Here is a 13288-nt window from a genome sequence, read left to right as displayed (position 1 = left end):
GTTGATGGAAATGGGCCTCTATACACCTCTGGAGATATTTCATTAGAAACCAGACGTTTCCACCTAGAATAGTCATTTACCACATTAACAATGTAGAGAGTGTATTTCTGATTAATTTAATGTTATCTTTATTGAAAAAACAGTGCTTTTCTTTGAAAAATAAAGTCATTTCTAAGTGATCCCAAACTTTTGAACGGTAGTGTATATATACTGCCCCTACAAAGGTACAAAGATAGTGATTGTATATACCAGGGAAATATGTAATAAAAGCAGTGGCATTAAGCATAACTCTTACCTTAATATCCTCATCTCCTTGCCAGTGGCCTGTATGCCAAAATCCATACTCCATTAACCTCTATGGGAGATGATGCTTATATCATTAGCATGTGTGTGTATGGGATGTTGATGATGATGAGGATGAAGATGTATAGGTTAATAAAATCATTAGGCTGTGTGTGTCATGACTAAATTAGTTCTTTAGAAACATCGTTATTTATCTTTACATTTCAGAATCAAATGAGATCGTAACAAGGACTGGCTTGATTGTAGGACAGAAATATGTAGTTCTTTCTCCTTCCCTTGTATCTTTTAAAGGCATATATTTTTCTTTAATGTCACACATGCATCTAATTTCTTTTTCCTCCTATTTATTTTCATCCTTTCTTTGTCCGAGGATTTTTTGACTTTCCTTTGTAACGTGAATTATAAAGTAAAACTTAAATTAAAGCGATATTTCCCACTATATTATATATATACATACATACATACATACACACTGTTCATACTTAAAGTCTTTAAGTCTAAAAGGTGACACCACATCCGTACTTATATATCTCAAACTATGATCTTCTCCTGAACTGACCAGGTGCGTGCACAGGCCTGCTGATTGCTGGTGTTGCTTGACATTCATACGTATAAAAAAGAACAAAATAATGTTTCCTTAGCTATTATATCTGGAACTGTTGTACAAGGATACGTTGGACTCAATTCATTGTTAGATTACATCGAATAACGCCTGCTTTTATTTATTGTTTAATTTTTTTAACCCAACCAAAAGGGAAGATTTTTTAAAAAACTTTTTTAGGGCTGGACATGGAGTCCTACACCTCATCAATGTCACAGCTGGTCCAGAGAACACTCATGGAGCCTTTTCACTAAAGCTTTTCACTAAAGCCTCGGCGTTGTCGAGGCGGACGTGTCTGCATCGATGCTCTCTGTGTGATCATCCACTGATCCTCCGGTGGCATTATGCTCCGTCTCTTGTGCAGTAAAGTCATCCCAACTGAGCTCGTGTTGTTCTGTCGATCCCTTCTTCGGAAAACAGGAACAGAGGACATTTAAGTGTTGTGTAAAATGTTGCAGACTCTTGTTCATGTCCGTGTGTGTGTGTGTGTGCATGTGTTCATGCTTGTGTGTGTGCAGGATAGCACAGTGAATGACTGCTCATGTGTGAAAGAATGGAATGAATGTCAATTTCATTCCAAGCAATATCCTTAGTCCCTTGTTACACAGATATTACGAGAAGCACTAACAGCCATGCACACAGTGTGTGTGTGTGTGTGTGGGTGTGTGTGTGGGTGTGTGTGGAGACAAAATGGTGTAGTGTGATTTATGCATTGTAAAGGTTTGTGTTACATGTTATAATTAACTTAAATAATTGTGAATGAAAGTGGACAGACATCTCTCGACAATTTATTAAAATGTATGAACAAAAATATGACATTGATTGCATTTATTTATTAGTTTCATTAATACCTACATGTTAAATGTACACTTATTATACACTTACACTTAAATAAATAAAACAAATACTATGAAGAACATCAGAGAAAAAAATTATCAGCCAAAGAGAAAATAAATAAAGAGAATATATATAACAACAGAAATTATTTGAATGTAATTTCAATACACCCGGGTTTTAACATCAGTTTACTCATTCAGCTGTAACGCTTGTATGGTGGTGTAATGTATTATCACAATGCAGTTAAGTCGTCTACAGTGTATAATTAAATACCACACAGAGTATAAAATATATATTTTTAATTTATACTCACGAACACACAGTGATTCTTACACAAAGCACACACAACTTCACATAGCTTTGCTTTGTTGGTTGCACTCACACTGTCATCACGAAATACACACACTCATACACACATCTGCACAAACACTTTAAAGAGTATTTGATTATAATTGTTATTTTAGTCTATTTGTATTCATTTCGAACGGTCGAGATTACAATTTAAATGACAACATTTCCAGAATAATGTCATACAAATGTGGAAATGTGTGTGTGTGTTTGTGCATCTGCATGTATGTTTGTGCATGTGTATGTGTGTGTTTGTGTATCTGCATGTGTGTGTGCATGTTTTTGTGTGTCTGCATGTGTGTGTGTGTGTGTTTGTGTACATCCACTGCTGAGTCCCTTTTAGTTAAACCTCTCACCCTCTTCTTTCTCTCACAGTACCTTTGGTTTATACAGCTGCTTCAAAAACTGTGCGCTCAGACACACACACACACACCCCTCATAAATGAGGGTGTGCCTATGTGTGTGAGGGTGAGAGAAAGAGAGAGATTATGTGTGAGCGGCTGAGAGGTGTAGTTTGTGTGCTATGAATACATATGTGGTCGGGAAATCGGGGAGATCAGAGCAAAATAAGAATGAACAGTGGGGGAGAGACATAGAGAGAAATAGAGCGAGAGAGAAAGAGAGAGAAAATAAGAGGACTCCTCCTCTCCTCACTCTCCACACATCTACACCTCCAGCTTCCAAATGCCCAAATCCTGCCCCTCCCTCTGCTCATTTCTGCCTCACTCTTTTCTCTCTCTCTCTCCCTCTCTCTCCCACTCTCTTACTAACCCCCTCCGTGTCAGCCAATACCATTCTTCCCTCCGCTCCCCCTGGCCTCATGGCTCCGCCTCCCTTCTCGCTCAACCACCAAGAGAGCTTCAAACTTACAGAAGCAAAGAGGCGGAGAGAGAGAGAGAGGGAGAGAGCGAGAGAGGCAGGCAGACACAGCAGAGGTGGCAGGGGCAGACGAGGAGACGGTTCTCTCACACACACACACACTAAGAGAGGCAGCGGCAGGCAGGCAGAGAGAGAAAGGAACCGGAGTAGAGAATAAAGGAGGGGAATTCTGCATTTTCTTTAACTGACAGAGAAGAGAAAAAAGAAGGGCATCAGCGTTTTTCATTTTCCATCTCTCACTTGGAGTGCAGAGGCTGGAAGAGAAGAAGAAGTGAGAGAAAAAGGCGAAGGCAGTCCCACAGATAGAGGAAGAGAGAGGTGAGAACAAACCTCAGAAAACAGGCGTGTGTTCTTTATATCCTCACCAACGAAGAGAGAGGGAAAAAAGCGAGGGGACGACAGAGACGGGGGTGTATTATTCTTTTTCGCGTCAGCAGCAGGACGACTCCGAGTGTTCATGCGTGCCTGAAAGGATCCTATGTGTTTTTTGGGAGCATTAACCCTTCAAGCCGGGCGACACTGAAGTACTCACACACACAAGGTAAATACAATGCTGGATTTGCATTTCCTTTTGTCTTTTTTTCTTTTCAAGATGCACTAAGTGATGTGGTGTGTGTGTGTGTGTGTGTGTGTGTGTGTGTGTGTGTGCCTGCATGCATGCCTCAGAAAATTGCTTGGTCTCTAGTCAATTGTCTCTCATTGTGTGAATTCACTGACTGAATGTAAACTCACAGTCAATAAGCGTACGCGTGCATGTGTGTGTGTGTGCGTTCGTGTGTGTGTGTGTTAAAATAGTGCCAGTCTGGGGCCTCATGGTTTGATTTGGTGTGAAATTGGCAAGAGAGGGAGAGGAAAAACCTGTCTTTCCATCGGATCCAAGCACTGTGTGTTTTGTCTTTCTCTATTTTCCCTTTTCTTCTTTTCATAGTTTTTCTCTCTTTCCACATTCTCATCTTTTTCTTATTCATGTATTGTTGCCCTAAAATATATATTTTTCTTTATCCACTGCGTTCTCTCTCTAGGCCCTATTCCACTTTCTTTCAGAGTCTTGGCCGTGGTCACACTTTCCAAGACTTTCCAAGACAATAAGGTCAAATCAAGCGGCAAGTTAGTTAGTAAGCCGACTGCCAGCCAGTCAGTCGAGCAAGCAGTCATTTTATTTTTTAACATTTTTATTTTTGCATTCACTCAGTCACCGACTAGTCCACACGCCAACCAGTAATTCACTATTTCAGCTCGGATTCTTCGAAATCCCTGTCAGCTTCTTGTATAGTAAGTCGAAAAGGCTGCCAATCAATTATCTTGCATCTCTGTGCTACACACACACGCACACGCGCGCGCACACACGGTGACACACATGTATAAATATTTCAGTGGTTAATCATAAAGTAAGCATTAGCCTCATGGTCTGGTTTTGATTTTGAAGCCATTATGTATGGGCCAATATTCAAAGGGAATGGAGATGGGGAATATTACCTTAATTAGGGTTCCAATCAATGTGAGAGACTTAACGAGAAACATTCAGGACAAACTGCTGTCAATCATAGTTGTTTGAAAAGTTTCCAAAGACGTTTCAACCCCTACATGTCTCCTTGTGACCAGAGTTGGATCTCTTTCCTCGTCAACCAGTCGAGTCTGTTGTGATGTGCTGGGGTAAGAACTAGGCTCGGTCAGTGAGCTACGGAAGGTCCACAGAATGGCAGACAGAATAATAATAATGTTAATAATGATAAGAACCACAATCATAATATTATTAATAACCAACATTTTCGTAGAATACAGTGGACGATGAACTATGACGTTATTAAGCAGCCTGCACTTAAATAGTTGAGACAAAAGTTTTACATTTTTCAAAGTGTATTTATTCTTGTTCAACTCTAACTTAATGTTACACACTATGATGTATAGTTTTAATGTATATTTAATTTATTATTATTATTATTAATATTATTATTATAGCATTTTAATTATATTCTGTAATTCAAAGAAGTGTACACTGTATGCTTTGTATTTTTAGGATTACTTTGTATTAATCACACTTTTTATTTAAATCACTTCACCAGGGGACCGTGGCAATCTGCCAGAGGCTCCGTAAAAGGTTCTCCGATGTCTTTTCATTTAGATCATTATACATACTGTATATATGCATATGTTTTATATATTTAAACATTAACATGGTTTTTGTTCATCAATAAAATAAATAAATGTATATATATATATATATATATAGTATATACACACAACACATTTTTTTATATTCCTGTTCAAATCACGCAGACAATAGGTAATAGGAACTTCAAGGCCTTGAAAAGTAATGTAAAGGTAAATATGTGATTCAGTGTAGATTGACTGAGAAAAATCAGTTTTGAGTCAACGAATAATTTTTCCGGCAAATGTCACTTCATGTTAAGTTTTCCTCCGTGTGGGCTACCGTCCCACTCCGGTCTTTTACATGTTGAATAACTTACAACACACTATCCTGTATTCTTTCCCATAACTAAAACTATAGAAGTATGACAAAAGACAACTGCAAATGATTCCAAGGGGCAACATGGAGAGGCCCGAGGTTTGTTCTCTACCTTGTGAGGGAACAAAAGAGAACCTCTGCTCTCCCGGTCGGCCCACTGCTCTGTGCTCTACAGAGTGACACACAGATGTTGTATTCTAACTTGATTTATTAGCCACACTTAGACCTTCCTTCTCTTCAATCTCCACATTTTTACGCGTGTGCAAAAATCCCCCCAAAAATCTCATCTCGTATTGGTACCCCACAGGTACACCGTATGAAAATGAGATGAGCACGTTTGTCTTCCATTTCTTGGGTAATATTTCTGTATTCTATTGAAAAAAAGTCTGATTTTTATTTTATTTAATCAAACAAGCACACAATTAAAAACACATTGTGCCATCTTATGATAAATGAAACATTGGTTGATTACATTTTTTTTTTTCATCTTTCTTTGAACTGAATGAATGAGAAGGATGATTCACTTAAAATAGTAACATGTTTTAAACCTTGCTCTTTGTCACTTTGAAGGGAGTGGCTATTTAAAGTAAAATACGGGCTAACCGAGGAAAGCATCAGCTCATCGAAAAGCTTGTTTGTGCGTGTGTGTGTGTGTGTGTGTGTGTGTGTGAGAGAGAGTGAGAGATTGTATGTGTGTGGGTCTGTATTTGCGTGTGTACTTGTGTGTGTGCGTGTGTGTGTGTGGTGAGGGTTAGGGGGGCTGGACTACGTTCTGCTGCTCAGACACAGAAAGAGAAGACAGGCTTTAGCTTTTTGCCTAATCGTTTCCAGACACCGAGATTTGCATTCCATTACTTTCTCTGTGTGTGTGCGTCTCTCTCTCTCTCTCTCGTTCAGTCTTCTCCTCTTACTGCCCACCCCCCACGGTTACCTTTTCAATTAGAAACATACATTTTGAAACACTCCTAAATAAAATTGCGTGCGAGTTAAGAAACAAAAGAGGAAGTGATGGATTAAAGGAATTAAACTGTCACGGTGAGAGGAATAATTCTCAAAAGCGCCGGTAGATGGATGGATCATAAAGAAGCGGAGGGCAGAGGCGGTGGTGGAGAGAAGAACATCTGTAACTTATTAAGATTCCCGTGCCCCTATTAGACTATCAGACGTCAGAGCGTGAATTAAGGGGCTATAAAATGAAATATCCCTTTCATTTTTAATTCATGGTCCATTTGGCACAAAAGGTCAAATGGCAATTCTGAAAATATATGTGCTTCTTTTTGCTCACTCCTGTGTCTCAAAAGGACAGGTGCAGATGCTGTGAAGATGTCACAAAGTAAAGTAGCAAGATTATTTTCGGAGCATTACAGCGGTTGTTACTAACAGATGCTGTGTGTAAGATGAGAACTAAAATGATGATGAATGTAATGGTGCATGTGTGTGGCTTAGAATAATAGTAATAAGTGACAGAGAGTTTGTCTCAAGGCCGTGTGCATGTGTTGCATTCTACTGCATATATTTGACAGGTTTGTCAAGGTGATTTTTTTTTGCACATATAAGGGCTCTTCCCGCTCCTCTGGAACGTTTTAGTGGATTAGACGGACTGAGCTTCAGACCAACCACTGTGAGAGAAAATGCAGTCAGTCAACCAGCAAAGACAGCTGCTGCATTCCACTGGTGCAAAGGAACACCAAAAAAGTCTAATTTGGTAAAGTTAGTAAGCAGCCGCATATTAAAGAAGTCTTGAACTGTGCGATTATGGAGCACCTAACTTGTTGTGGTGTTCTAATGACAGAAGGCCTCATTATAAGACTAGTACGAGTTCAGCATGATTATAGTCACAGCTGGATAGAAAAGGGAATACAAAGAGATTTGAATACGGTATAGTCAATGACGACTGAGTAATAGTTTCTAATTATACTGTGGGAATAAAGAAGCTTCATTTGAATGGATGTCATAGTCATTAAATGTGTTGTAACGCTGCTCATCTGCACACATGACATCTATTGCTTCGGTCCATCCGGGGAGAAGGATCCTCCTCTGTTGCTCTCCTGAAGCTTTCTACCCTTTTTCATATGTGTACCGATTGTAAAGCCCTCTGAGGATAATTTGCAATTTGTAATTTTGAGATATTCAAAATTAATTTAATTTAATTTAATTCAAAACTCAGAACTCTTTTTTGTGATGGACTGAAGCAGCTTGCCTTTAATCAGCAGTGGGATTACAATATGGGGCTTCACTATGCAGAGGTGTAATAATTGTTCAGCGATAACTGCTGGGATTCACCCAATGTGTATAGATGGAATATATTAGATATCGCTATGAAACCTCTCAATTTATTTATTTTGTTTTCAGAAAATTACGTTTAAATATGCAACAAGGGACTTATTATCATATCCAACATGTAGGAATTTGTATATATTTATATATCCTGAACCAAAATCTGAACATTGGATAAAGGCAGTTTCAAAATACTTTATTTTGTTGACTTAATTTTGGAGTCAATTTTATGACTATAAATCCGAAAATACTGTAGATAAAAGGTTGTATAGATGAGGCTGTGAATGCGTGGTGAACAAACCCCTCTGTAGAACCCTCAGAACGCAGAGAGGAATGGAAGTGGACAGTTTGATTGTCAGAACTGCTGCAGTAAAGACTTCTTAAAGATGTGTTTTGTATAATTAGATTCATTTTGAACATACGACAGGTGAAAAGGGTAAAACAATAAACTACGATACTTCACCATGACACTTCCCCAGTTGATTACTTACATTAAGGCAATTATTGCTTGTAGTATTTTCAGAAATGATATGTTTAAACATACAAATGAGGCATTATATAAACTTCAAATAGACAAATGTGTCCCTTTTTATTAATTTCTGCATTGAGGCTTTAGTGGGTACATTTGATGCAGAAGATCCACTCGTACATCAGACATAATAGACAATTTTCATTTGAATGGCAATAACGGGCCAATTTAAAAGAATAAATCTAACTACAGTTCTTCCATATTTTGATGTGTGTTTCTACTACAACAGTGTCAGTGTCAGTTGTAGGGTCCGGCTTATGGAGAAAGACATGCACAAGCACATATGTTTTAGCATTGAAAGCAACACAAATGTATCCGCATTATATCACATTTACAGTACGGCATGTTACCACTAATGGGAAGTTTGAACATACTTATCTGTACTAGCTGTCATTATTGGATATCAGTATAATTATCAATATGATGTTTTTGTTTATATGGAAGTAAATTCTTACTTTTGATAATATTTACTATGGAATAATGCTTCTGGATGTTTGTTCTCAGAAGGACAGTGTGAGTGTGTTGTGCTTGTTTAAGTTTCACCCTGTTGATGTGTTGTTGGCCCTCAGTGTTTTAGATGAGGATTTTCTTCCTCTGCAGGTGTTATCCGATTATAATAGATGTATTTGCAGATTATAGGAGACAGTGTTTGTGTGAAGGACTGACCGCTGGGGTAGACAATGTGACCAGCCAACCATTATATGACCTGCTGGATCCCAGCACTGCTGCAGTTAGAAGCCACACACACACACACACACACATACTGCACGGAGATGTGCACATTCACATGAGCGACCATGCGTGGCTAGCAGGAACACACACATCGTCCCAGTGTCTCTGCTCCCTGTTTGTGAGAGAATCTTGAGACTCATCTTGCTTTAAAGGAACTTGACTCTCTTATCTCCTCAATTTCTCATCCCTGCACTTTTCTTCCGTTTATCCCCCCCTCTCCCCCCCTCCCACACACACACACAACACACCACCGCCACCCATTTTGCTGTATGTCTCTCTGTCGCTCTCTCTCCACAAATAGAGCACTATCTCCTAGCAACAAGGCCTTTGAGAATGATGTATGAGATAGATTGGGTGTCTGCTGCGATATAGGGGGCTGTGTGTGTGTGTGTGTGTGTGTGTGTGTGTTTATGTTTTCAAGCTGGAAAGATGATGAAAGTCATCAGTGGCAGAATGTCACTTTGAAACAGGGGTTCAGCAACGACTGAGTCAGTGGCTTGCCCTTGCAAGTATAGATGTGTTTCTGTATTTCTGCGTGCATGTGTGTGTGTGTGTGTGTGTGTGTGTGTGTGTGTGTGTTTGCGCCTGTCGTAATTTTCCAGATGGACTGCACTACTCTAGATGGGGCTATTACTCAGAAAACACAACATTTTAATTATTCCTAAAATGCCCTGACACACACACACACACACACACACAGACATAAACAAACAAACACATACATAACATTATTCTTAGCTAAGCATACTTGAACAGGCACAAATATTTAGAGTGTCCCGGTCATTTATATTATTTTCACACTATTTTTCTTTTCTATTTTTTATGACATACAAGGGCATTTATAGTTCATTTATCACAAGCTTAACAGTAAAGCGTATGCATTGTGGGGTGTTTGTGTGCCTCTCGCCTACTGTGTGTGTTTGTGTGTGGGTGTGTGTTTGCGTGCATGTGTGTGTGTGTGCACCTGTTAGTGGGAATTTATTTACTTGTCTGATGAACCTCGTACATCTCTGGAAGTATTCTACTTTGTGTCTGTGTATTGTTGTGTATATGATTTTTGTCAGACAGCTCCCCGAGAGAGAGCACAGCGCCATCCCCCCTCATCACTAATTCAAAAGGACAAATTGAAAAAAAACGAACATTCTGCTTCACATTTCAGGAGTGAAGACAAATCAAAAAAGCAGTCAGAGTGTTCACATTATTATGAATCATATTGTGCAAGGAGGTGCATGTCAGGACTATTAGGCAGGAATTATTTTACACATAAAGAATGAGGTCAACACAGGTACTATTACTCAACAGTGACATTAGTTAGGAGAACTGTTCAGGACTGTTGTGCTGCAGAAAGATTTCAGTATGCATTAAACAATTTGATTACAAAAAATACACGTTGAATGTATCCATCATTTTATATTATATCCAAATGTTCTTGTGCTGCAGTAGCAGTCACAATAGTAGCAGAATGCACTTACTAGTTAACATCTACTCAAAATAGGTAGGAAGATGCAGTAAAATATATATTTGTTATCAATCTATACACAATTGAATTGACATAATTTCAAATATGTATTTGCTTTTTTAAATTGTTGCCCATTATTTGCAGTCGAAAAAACTTAATTTTTCTCATACTGCTGTCTGAATATGTCTATTCTCCCTCTGTCTCAAATGTACTTTTAGCGCCTGTCTCTTTAAGACTCCAACTCAAAAAAAGCCCTGTGTGCTCTGATTGGCCAGCGTGTTTGGGCCACCGTATAGTAGCATCGCTCACTGTGTGTGTCGCTGTGTCGTTGTGACATCACAACCTTACAAAAATCCTGGCAGCTCCATTAACATCACAGTTTCTGAACACTGGCTGTGTGCTTTTCTTTGGGGATTGGAGCATTTTGATACTTTCACAGTATGTATACATCAGCTAGACAGGAGCTTAAAAAAAAAAAGCTTTCAATTGAATAATAATCATAACATTCATAATATGACCTTGTAACAAAAGCTTAATGGTTGTCAATCTGTGTGTAGTGCATCCCAATACATTAAACACCATCATATGTCAAAGTAATGTGCTTAACAAAAGTGTAGTGAATGAGTTGTACATGTAAATGTGTGAACATTGTCTCCTTCTTTTTTTCTCCACTTTTCCCACATTAAGTGTCATCACTATCATTTGCATCACTCATGTCCACTTTATCACTTCCTGTAGAACAACACAATGAAGGAAGAGTTAAAAAAGAAAAGAAAAGCGAGAGACAGAAGATTCAGACTAGTTTACACAAGGTCGAGAGAAAAAAGAGGGAAGAGGGAGCTGGTTGAGTGATGAGGTACTCGCTGACTAAGTGTTTCTTATCAGAGACTGAGTCCAGATGGTTCGCAAACACACCTCATCTTCTTCCTCTCTCTCTCTGTCATGTCCTCTCTCTCTCAACCTCTCCCATTACTCCTGACTCCTTACTCCTATCCCTATTTCCTGCATGTCGTCATACTTGTAATCCCTCTTGTAATTGAATAGTATCTTTGCATGGAGTATTCCACTGTGACCTTGATGATATAAATGGTGCACCACCTTAGATAAACGCTGACCATGTCTGTGATGATAAAGCCTTTTTTCCAAAGAGCTGCACTCACTGGATCACTGTCAGCTGAAATTACAATTACGTAATGTCAGCCCTGTTGAAGCCCAGCTGCAAGTTGGGAGTCCAGTCTTTGTGAAAAAAATGCGAGTGAATCTCCTTGTTGACTGTAGTTCCCTTGAAGTTACTGTTTAGAGCTTTGAACTGTTTATGAAACAGTCTCAATGTAATTCTCCTGATTGACCTACATAAGTAAACAAGACCATCGGTAGGAATGCTTTACTCATTTCTACGTACTTATTCTTAATGCTTGTCATCCGACCAAATTTACAACACAAAGATTCACAAGAAACTTTCAGCTCAGACTCTAACGGCTGCGGACAATAAGACGTTTCTAAAGGGACTCTGGTGCTCGGAAACAGCCTTTTGACCACAGGGACGGCCAAAACCAACAGTAAAGAACCTATCACCACTCAGATACTCTACCATATTACTATTAAATGCTCGTGTTTGCCTCACACCATTATGTTTCTTTTCAGTTACACCCTGACAAATATCTTCATATCTAAATTCAAAATCTGTGTGTATTGTTTTATGATCCGAAAACCAAATGGCACCAGTGTTCTAGATTTTTACAAATACTTAAAACTGTGAAGTCATAATATTACAGAGATCAGTTGGGGGTAAATGGTAACATTCCAAAGCAGTAGAGAGAAATAGTAACTTATACAATACACTCAATCACTCACACACACACACACACAGGGCTCTTGTCTCACTAGCAGGTTCCTTTCAGGTCTTATCTAGCTGCTGAGGGAAATGAAGACAGACGATGTGATGGTAAAATGAACCATGAGCACCTGGAGGTGGTGGTATGTGTGTGTGTGTGTGTGTGTGTGTGTGTGTGTGGGAGGGGGGGGGGGGGGGGCACACAGAGAATGTTGTGCCTGCCTCTTTCCTGTGTCTGTTTCCACTCCTATTGTTGTTGCTCTACTGCTCAACGTTTTTCATTTACATTTATTTTGAATGAAAAGAACTACAGAGAGTGGAGCCTCAAACGCCACTTCACAGCTTCAGCTCCAGTTCAAAACAATGTCAATTGAGTGTTGTTTTTAATCTGTCATTGTGATCATCATTATTCCTGTTGATTATGGATGAATTCATTGCCATTTACTTGTGTGTCTGCTGTGTAGGTTTAGGGGCCTTGGATGGGTGCAAATAACAGCTCAATGACAGTCGGACATGCGTGTGTGTACATGTTTGTGTTTCCATATGCTTTTGTAGCTGATTGAAGACTACACACACTCACACACACACTCTCACACACACTCGCATATACACTCACACACACTCACAAACACACACACACACACCATATTCATTCTGGTTTGAATTAAGCACCTTGACCATTTGCATTTTATTTGTTTCACATTACATACTCAGTACTTCCCATAGGTAGAACATGGGAAGTTCAGCAGTACCTACCTTGTGTTATGTTTACCACCAGTGACTATAATCCCTCCACATTGCGACTAGATACGTATTTACTGTGCATAGCATATGTATATATTCACCTTGAATATCATTGGATTACACCAAAACGCATAGAGACACTTTAATCAGGATGGGTGTGAGAGGGACAACGTGCTCTTTTCATTTATGCAGTACATACACAAGTGGAGAGGCGGAATGATGGGGGAGGAGAGAGGCCTGTGAACGAAAGAGAAATGGGAAAGGGAATGGGGAAATAA

At 39.2% G+C, this 13288-nt stretch overlaps 1 protein-coding gene across 1 annotated transcript in view; it reads left to right on the top strand.

Moving 5' to 3' along the window:
- Positions 1-3299: 3299 nt before the first annotated feature.
- tenm3 (teneurin transmembrane protein 3) overlaps positions 3300-13288 on the top strand; it is a 180778-nt gene continuing 170789 nt past the window's right edge. Inside the window, 1 exon segment of the mRNA XM_056408324.1 lies at positions 3300-3509. The gene's annotated coding sequence lies outside the window, so the exon portion shown is untranslated.

Source organism: Pseudoliparis swirei, chromosome 24, assembly GCF_029220125.1.
Source record: "Pseudoliparis swirei isolate HS2019 ecotype Mariana Trench chromosome 24, NWPU_hadal_v1, whole genome shotgun sequence".
NCBI lineage: Eukaryota > Metazoa > Chordata > Actinopteri > Perciformes > Liparidae > Pseudoliparis > Pseudoliparis swirei.
The sequence above is the reverse complement of the archived record's forward strand: the minus strand, read 5'-3'. Positions and strand labels throughout refer to the sequence as shown.